The 9,952-nt window shown below is 37.4% G+C and overlaps 1 pseudogene; it reads right to left on the bottom strand.

The window, feature by feature from the left end:
* Positions 1 to 8,924: 8,924 nt before the first annotated feature.
* LOC132476025 (transmembrane emp24 domain-containing protein 2-like) lies at positions 8,925 to 9,517 on the bottom strand (annotated as a pseudogene).
* Between the last annotated feature and the right edge of the window lie 435 nt (positions 9,518 to 9,952).

The following is a 9,952-nucleotide window of genomic DNA, read 5'->3' as shown; positions in this document are numbered from 1 at the left end:
ACACCTTAAGTAGGCACATAAAGGCACCCAACTAGCTACCTTGTCTGGATTTGATTTGTTTTCATTTTAGGACTTAGTATCACCCTTTGTACCTGTTATGGGCTGAGTTGTCTCTCCAAAATTTGTATGTTGAAGCCTTAATCCCCAGTACCTCAGAATGTGATTGAATTTGGTTTATGGTCTTGAAAGAAGTAGTTAAATTAAAGTGAGGTAAATGGATAGTCCCTAATCCAATATGATGGGTGCCTTTGTGAGAAGAGGAGATTAGGATACAGACACACACAGAGGGAAGACCACATGAAGACATGGAGAAGACAGCCATCTACAATCCCAAGGAGAGCTGTTTTCAGAAGAAATCAACCCTGCCAACACCTTGATATTGGACTTCTAGTATCCAGAACTGTGTGAAAAAAATGTCTATTGTTTAAGTCACCCAATAAGTGGTACTTTGTATGACAGCCCTAGTAAACTAATACAGTGTATTTTATGCATGAATGTTTGCAACTTACCTTTCTACTTGCTCTGATATCTTCTGAATCATGGGCAAAGCCTGCACCTTAGTTGTCAGTCTTGCCAATGACTGAGTCTATTTTAGGATTCTGTTTCTGCCAAAACCAGCCATTCTTGGGACTAACATTGCAATCCAAGAAAAAGACTACACTATTTTGTAGTATCCTCTCTCTATTTAACTTTAAACTATTTGAGGGTAGAGATAGTCTTCCTGCTTGTGCATCAAAATCAATTTATGCTTGTCTGTTTTTCTCTCCACTGAGCGTGTCTTGAGGATAAAACTGTCTTGCTCAGCTTTATTATTCCAGAACCTATCACAGTGACTGGTACATAATAGGTTTGCCAAAAATGCATGTTAAAAAATGAATAGTGAAAGAGTGAATGAACGAATGAAACACAAGTAACATGAAGTCCAGAGAAATAGTACACTATTATGCACCAACCAGGCATTTGATAAATATGCCAACTAACTGACTAGCGAACAGAGCAACTCTATAAAGATAACAAATTGCATCACTTTTCCCCAGCTAGATTGATTACACACATTACTGTGGCTATTTCTTCCTTGCAACATTTTTCAGTATAGGGAATATTAATGAGTTAACAAGAATTCTATCTCTGTTTATCGTCTTTCCCATTTTAACAAGTAATTCTGAAGCTAATTGACAAATCTCTAGATTTATAATAACCTGACCACTGTGAAAATATCAGTGTGGTGCAACTTTTTAAAAATTTTCTGTGCAAAAATAATTATTGAAATTCCTTGGTAAAAATTTGAAAACGTATCAATAACAAATACTATCCATCTCCAGGTAGGAAGATTTTCTAGAGTTTTCAGGTCACAACTTTTTAATCAATCAATCAATATATATTTATTTAGCCTCTAAAATGTTCAATGTACTATGCTAGGCATCAATGGGGACAGAAAAAGTTATGTAAATTTCTTCTTTCTTACCTCAAAGTACTTATATTTGACAGTGTTGAAAAAATATGTACAGGTGAAAAGTTTATGTGTCAGAATAACACTACAGGCATTGTGAATGTCAAATAATTTACGTGTAATTTAATATGTAATAAATGATAAAAATAATGTATATGGTATAGAATTTCCTGCAATAAGTTTCATTTTGGAGAATATATATGAAATATATTTTTGTGTATATGCATGTGTGCATAAAAAATATTGCAGGGAGTAATGAATATCAGTCTAGGAAGATAAATACCAAAATGTAACAGTAGTTGTCTTTGGGTGGTAAGGTTCTGAAATGTCTGCTTACTATATTGTGTGAATTTTTACAGTTATGCATACAATAGCTTTGTGTAATTAAAAATATGAGGCTGTGAACTGCAACTACCAAATGGGGGGGTAATATAAAGAGTAAAAGCAAAGACTTCTAAAGAAGAGGAGATAACTAAGGCTGGAATATTCAGAAAAAGCATTGTGGAGAAGGTTGGACGTGAGCTAGGCTTTGAAGGATGGGTAGAACTGGGGTGATGGAAGATGCTGGAGGGTACTCATATCTGCACATAAACAGTATCTTTAAGTCAACACAAAGTAACCCCACACACTGACCACCGCAAAAGTGAGCCATAGGCCTCTCAAAAGCTGTTAACCCTGATATTCCAGAGCATCTCATTTATTCCTTGCCTTTTTTTCTATTGCCATCTGGCCTCAGAATCTCAGTCTTGTCTCATATTTGTAATTCTAGGACTGGTCTTTGGACTTGGCCTTGAAACTGGTTTTTCCTCTTTGGCTTCTGCCCTTTCTCAAGGACCCGGACACAAATGCTCCTCTCTCAACCCACTTTAAGTAGCATACCTCACTATAACCAGCCCCAGGACCCATCCCTCTGTCCTGGCACTAGCTAGCCCCTCAGTGGGGCGTGTCTAGGCCTCATCAACCCTAAAGGAGAACATGTTTGACTCCAGACACAGGAAATGGAATGACAAAGCATATAAGGTACAAAGAATGCTTAGAGGCCAATGTTCAGAGTTCAGAAGGAGGGTTCATCTAGGATAAGTGAGGACAAAGCTGGGTAACATTGAGAAATACCTTGAAGGTAAGTGTATTAGTTTCTTATTTTTGCTCTAACAAATTATCACACACATAATAGCTTAAAATAACAAAACAACATAAATTTATACGAGTGGACTAAAATCAAGGTATTGACAAGGTTGTATTCCTTCTGGAAGTAGCAAAGAAGAATCTGTTTCTTTGCCTTCAGCTTCTAGAGGCCACCCACATTCCTTGACTCATAGCCCCTTCCACCTTCAAAGCCTGCAATGGTCAGTTGAGTCTTTCTCACATTAACTCACTCTGACTCTGACTTTTCTTCTGCCTCTCTTTCCACTTTTAAGGACACTTGTGATTACATTGGGCTCACCCAGATAATCCAGGAGAGCCTCTCTTTCATAAAGTCAGCTGATTTTAGCAACCTTAATTCCACCTGCTACCTTAATTCCTCTTTGCCATGTAATGTAACATATTCACAGGTTCTGGGCATTAGGATGTGGACATCTTTAAGAGGGCATTATTCTGCCTGTCACAGATAGATTAAAGATTTGAATTTTGTCCTCTAGATAATGGGGAAATTTTGAGAGTTCTTAATAAGTTACAATGTAAAAGGAAGATTAAGATGCATAAAATCGCTTGGCTCATTTATTACCAGAAAATTGTTATTTCCCCCTTAAATGATTAAATTCTAGATCATATCATCAGGAGACCCATGTCCACTTTTTGCAACTCTATTTTCACAAAGGGAAACATAATCATAGAGATCTAAAAGTGGCAAGTTACATACTAGTTTGATCAAAAATTAAACCAGCAGAATTATCTGATGAGATGAATTCCTCCCAGGCTCAAATATTCTGTGTCTTTGCACAATGATTCTTTCATTGTAGCAGATGGCAGTAGATTTGACTCAACCAATCTCAATTCTCCATCATACTATGTCTCTCTATCTTCCTATGACTTTCTGCCACCCCCCAAAAATTAATTTCAGACAGGCCTTTGTGCTTTGGCTGACATTCAAGACTGTCACCTCTGTGCACACATTAACTCCAAGGCCTCTGTCATCTCTCACATTAAAATTCTATCACTAGGAGTCAGCACAGCTTGACTCAGCAAGCTAAGGGGCTGGTCTGAGCAAGATACAGTGACAGCAGGCTTCTCCTGTGACAACTTCTGTCAATTTGACAGCAATAAGACACCCTCCTTAGAACCAGTTGCAGCTCTTGTTGACCCAAGTGGGAAGGTCATCTTTCTGAGCAATTCTCTCCCCTTCCCATGAGAAAGAAAGGCCAAGGGTTACAAGACTTATGTTGTGAATATTTTATGGTTAAATGACCACAACAGTGAGGAACAATCAGTAAATTCCACAATCTAGGTTTATATTCTAATTGTGAAGTATAGCTGTTTGCTAGCTTAAGAGGGACTCTTTAAAATGACAGCTCAAAAAAAATATACCCACAATGGCAATAATAGGCAATTGGCAATTCTCTGTAGAATCCTGATATGGAAAATGATTTTGAAATCACCAAGTCTTCCTCAGTTTCAAATAATGATCAGAGAGGTAAAATTTCCAGCGGCCACTCTATTGATTACCACCAAGGCAACTCACCATCTCCCTATCTTCCCCATTCCTGTCCGTTCTTGTGTGGTCTCTCATTTGGGTATGTTGTGCAGCTAATACCACGATCTGGGTTTGGAGACAAAAAAAATCATGAGGATCACAGTTTAAGGATTCATTCACTCAGTTTTTTTGCACTAAGTTAAATTACACACAAACACATGAAAAATGACAAACAATAAAGCATTCACTTCAAAGGTCACTTCCTCTATGAAGTCTTTTTTGGCCTCTCCCCAACTCCCGGGAAAAGTGAGTGTCTCACTCCTATATTCCCTCACTGTGTTCTTTTTCCTTAATTCAATTTAATTTTATAAGATGTAAAATTACATTGTTTAGGGCTTCCATAAATAATGTAATGGCTGGGATTTTATTCTTAAGTGACTGTCACAACCGTAACATCAGTGTCTATCATTTGGTAGGGAAGTAACAGTGAATGGTTACAGCAGACATGCCATCGGGCTTAGAGTCAGCGGTACAATAGAATGGAGTTTTGCCCCTTTCAAAAATGAGTCTGAGCTTGGGGGGTGACACTTAAAATCCTGAGCTTGTTTCATTCTCTGTAAAATTTGGTATGAAACACACTTCACCAAAGGTTTGTGTAGATTAAATGAGATCTTTGAAAAGAAGCTCTACAACTTTGTTCCCCATTTGGAATGATTATACACCATCTAGTTTTTCACGTAATGGGCATACTACTTCTTTAAGATAAAGTGTGGGCTATTTGGAGCTCTTCTGCCTGACGTAATGCTCTTCAACCACAAAAGCACATTACCTGTAAAAACTGTCCCCATAGCTGTCTCTAGCTGCTTTTTAACTTGATTTTCTCTTTAATAGAGATTTTGAGCAGAACATATCATATCACCAAATCACTACTGGAGGGGAGATTGGGATAGAGAGTACAGTGTCATGGAGAAGGAACTGTGAAGTAAACAGAAGAAAATCATCAAGTTCAAAGACTGTTATCCCAGAGCTGATCTTCTCCAGACACTATTCACAGCCATCTCAGATTTCCGGGACTTCATACCACTGAAGCTGCTCTTGGGATGTCAGATTCTATCTGAAACTTGGTGTGTCAGCAAAAGACTGGCCAAATATTCAAATAAGCAGTGTTTAGGAGAAACTTCATTGTAAGAAAGATGACAGAGGGGTAGACTTAGGTGACTCCATTCCAACAAGAGAGATCTCTGCTGTCATGGCAGCCAGTTGCCAAACGAGGGTCACCATAAAAGCAATAAAAGAAGGGGGAATTCTTCTTTTCTTTGATAATAACAACTAATATTTCTAGAGCACTTCAGAATTCACAGAGAAATTCATGTACATTAATTTATTTGAGCCTTTCTGCAATTCTGAATATGTTATTTTCCCCATGTTGTAGCTGATGAAATAGAAGTTCAGAAAGCTTTAGGGCTTTAATGAAGCTCATACAGCCCTTAAGCCACAGAACTGGGATTCAAATGCAGCTACGTTGATGCCAATTTTGAGGCTTTAGACTCAGAGCTGCAGGGACAGGAAATCACAGACCTGTCTGGTGATGTTTATTGCTCTCTGACCCACTGTGCACCCTTTTCCTTTAGGTTTTGTGCTCTGCTGTGTCCCTTGCCTGAACCTCCCTATCTAACCCCTCTGGCTTATATGAAGCTTAACTAGGCCAAGTCCACTTTTTAAAAACAATTACAAGACAATTTTTTTGAGAAGTTTAGCTTTTCAGAAAAGTTGATCACAGAGTACAGAGAGCTCCCACATAACCCCTCTCCCATCCCCCCTGAACACTGTTTCCTCTATTATTTATGTCTTTATTATGTGGTACATTTGTTACAATTGATGAACCAGTATTGATACATTATTATTAACTAAAGTCTACAGTTTACAAGTGTTCATTCTGTGCTGAACATTCTGTAGGTCTTGACAAATGTATGTGTGCATCACTACTGTATCACAGAGAATAGTTTCAGTACCTAAAATCCCCTGTGTTCCACTTATCTAACCCTCCCCCCCTCCTCCAGTATTCCTTGCAGCCACTGATCTTTTTACTGCTTCCACAGTTTTGCCTTTTCCAGAATGTCATAGAGTTGGAATCATACAGTATGTAGCCTTTTCAGATTGGCTTATTTCACTTAGAAATATATATTTGAGGTTCCTTCATGTCTTTTCATGGCTTGATAGCCCACTCTTTTTTAGCACTGAATAATATTTCATTGTATCACAGTTTGCTTATCTCCTCATCTATTGAAAGACATCTTGATCACTTCAAGTTTTAGCAATTATGAATAAAGTTGCTATAAACATATGTGGATATACATAAGTTTTCAACTCCTTTGTGTATACCAAGGAGCATATATGCTTGATCATATGGTAAGAGCATGTTTAGTTTTGTGAAAAACTGCCAAACTGTCTTCCAAAGTGGTTGTACCATCTTTCATTCTCCCCAGAAATGAATGAGAGTTCCTGTTGCTCCATATCTTCACCAGAATTTGGTGATTTCACTGTTTTCAATTTGGCTTTTCTAAGAGGTGTGTAGTATTATCTTATTATTATATTTATTTGCATTTCCTTAATGACATATGATGTTGAGCAGTTTCTCATTTGCTTATTTGCCATCTGCATATTTTTGGTGAGGTGTCTATTCATATATTTTACCCATTAAAAAAATAATAAAACTGGTTGTTTGTTTTCTTATTAAGGAGAAAGCACTTTTTCTTTGAAATTTACTATGACCGTGCCAGCATTCATGAGTCTTACCTCTCTGAATACCTGCAGCTCACATTATCTGTATACTAATTCTCTCTCACCTATTATGACTTCCACTAACACTTTACTTTCCATGTCTGGTACAGCCTCCCTAACTTGCTGATAAGTTTCTTCAGGGAAGAAATCAGTGTTGTACATCCCTGAACCACCTGTAATATCTAACAACATGTTTTGTACATAGTAGACATTCAGAATAACATGTACAGTAGTTCAGTTAAAACCAAGACTATGTTTTTAACAAAATTAGGATGGAACTAAGTAGAGTAGATGAGGTATCAGGATATCTGTATGCTAGTTATTAATCTCAGAGGCAATTACTTCCTGGGCTTCAGTTTCTTTGTTGTGAAACATCTGGTATAAATGGCAAACACTCTATGCCTACAAAATCACTTTGGATGTTTATGAAAGGAGAACTCGCTTCTACCATCCAAAAATGTTATATCATTATCACCCTATCCCCAACTTGGAAGAAGGCAAAAGCAAGATTAAAGCTTGTGCCTAACTTCAGTCAAGGACCTTAGTTTGTAGGAATTAGAACTTTAAATAATCCAGCAATCACTGAATTAACAAAAGTCTTAATTAGGCAGAATATCTTGTCTTTAATAGAGACTGATAGAGAATGCAAGGTTGAAAGAAGCACTGTAGACATATAACAGAAGACTCAAATAGAGTCCACTCTGAGATTGCACCAAGCCCAAGTACACAATAATTCTATTTATTCATTCAACTGATTCATTCATTCATTTATTTATTCATTCCTTTTTTTCTATAACTGAAAAGTGTTAAACTCAGTACTCTTTTTATTGAAGCAGGGTATGTGCATGTGAAAAATGAAACTGCCAGAGCCTGCAAATAAGGCTTTGTTAGGTTGTGAGATGATCCTCAGTCAATAGATTCCAGATGTGTAAGCATGTATTTGTAATTTCTTCTGGTGAGGAAGGATTCTGGTAATCAAGACAAGACCTGAGAGAACAGTACAGCTAAGACAGAGGCTGTGTCAAGGACCTTTTCTGTTACTGGTTAATTACATTGTTCAAGCGGCTTATTTTATAAGACTGTTTAATATACCCAAGACTTTAGATAGTTGTGAATTATAAAATACAGGGGTAGGGAGAGAGGGAAAGAGTAGACAAAAATAAAAAACAAAGCAACAAATTCCAAGTGGTACAAAACTTCTTAAATCTTACAAATTTGTTTCAACACATGAAATAAATTGATAAGTAGTTTGGCAAATCTCTTGTGTGTGGAAAGGCTGCCAGAATGAATTATTGTTCTGCTTAAACTCCTCCATTAGCTGTGTGGTTGTGGTTACACCCTTGTACATGCTGAATCTCTGAGCTGTCCTCTGGATAAGAAAGCTAATAAATAGTCTCCTACACTATGAAGGGTTACTGAGAGAAATCAAATATTATTTATGTTTAACCATGTTAATTCAGTCAAGGTATATAAAAATATGAGCCATTTTCTGTATCAACACCAGAAATTGATCTTGGAATAGGGAGGGAATCTTACTAAGTATTAATTTGTTTATAAGGTTATCTTTAGAAATTCGAAACTACTATAAAAGCAGATGCTTCTCATTTAATTTTTATTAAAGGAATTACAAATGTTTCATTCAACTTTTTAAAAAATGTGTCATTTTATGTTAATATTCTGGTTATGCTCCCACACCAAGTGAATGAAAAATGTTAACTTTACTTCCAGGGTAATCGTGGCATATTTAATTTAGAAGAAATGTGTTAAAGATAAAACCATAATAATTCTGGGAGGCATAAAAAGCACTAAAATAACTGATACATTTATTTAAGAGCCCCTAAAATCAACAACTTTTCAGACTTTTGGTGCATTGCAGGCATGCAGACATCTGCATTCTGAATTTCAAGTGAGTCTCCTTGATATCCAAAGTTAGGTAGATGCAATACGCCTTCATTAGTTTCTTTTTCTTTCCTTTTTTTTTTTTTTTTTTTTGACATTACTATGACCAAGATGTTTGGTAAACAGTGAATTATGAGTTTGGGATCATCAGGAAAAGGTTTTTTAAACAACTTTCCAGACTACAAAAAATCTCTTCAAGTAGTAGATCCATCCCAATGTCATGGCATCTAGAACAAGAGCTTCAAAGAAGGACCAAAGGACCAGTCTGCTGTTTGTGCTGTCATTGATTTCTCTGTGTATCTCTCCCAAACTTCCATGTATTCCTGTTCATGCTTTCCAGCTGTCATCACCACTGTGAGCTCATTAATCATTTCTTCTAGCTTGTTCTGGTGAGCTTCTGTTTCCATGTCCTTTTGTGGCCTCCCCAATATCAATGGTGAACACCACTATCTTTTGAGTCATGTTGGACATTCCATTGCTAAAACAAAACTTATATGCTGCTGCTCCATCCATGTGAACAGCAAATGTGTATTTCCCACTGGACTCCCGGTCTCCTTTATAAATTCCTTTATTATCAGGCCCTGTAATCTCCAAGTGAATGTCCAGGCAGCCAGCCTCAGCCACCTCAGAGATGAGGTCCATCTTGCTGTCTGAGGTGACCTGCTCGAAGAAGCACTCCTGGGCATGTGCGTCAATGCTGACACGTCGATGCTGACAAAGTAGTCCGAGGCAGTGACCAGGAGGGCGGCCAGGATACGTTAGTTTCTATGGACTCTCAAAATAAGGTTATTTGTATTTTGTTTTCCTCATAGTTTATCTACATGATAAATGTTGACAGTACAGAGACTGTTTAATTTTTATTTAGTTAGTTATTTATTTATTGGCCATGTGGCTTGTGGGATCTCAGTTCCTCGACCAGGGATGAAATCCTGCCCCCTGCAATAAGAAGGCAGAGTCCTAACAACTGGACCACCAGGGAATTCCCTGTACAGAGACTGTTTTACATTTAACATTTCTTCTCAAGTAAATATAGTTAGAATGGCCTTTGATGCTAGAAGACACAGATGACCCTGTGCATTATTCAGCTTTCCTCAAGTTAAACAGCCCACAAATTTCAGTGGCTTACAAAAACAAAGGCTTATTTCTCACTCACATTACGTATTGGTGACTGTTCTGCTTCTCCTCCCTGT

Source organism: Mesoplodon densirostris, chromosome 2, assembly GCF_025265405.1.
Source record: "Mesoplodon densirostris isolate mMesDen1 chromosome 2, mMesDen1 primary haplotype, whole genome shotgun sequence".
Taxonomy (NCBI): Eukaryota; Metazoa; Chordata; class Mammalia; order Artiodactyla; family Ziphiidae; genus Mesoplodon; species Mesoplodon densirostris.
The sequence above is the reverse complement of the archived record's forward strand: the minus strand, read 5'-3'. Positions and strand labels throughout refer to the sequence as shown.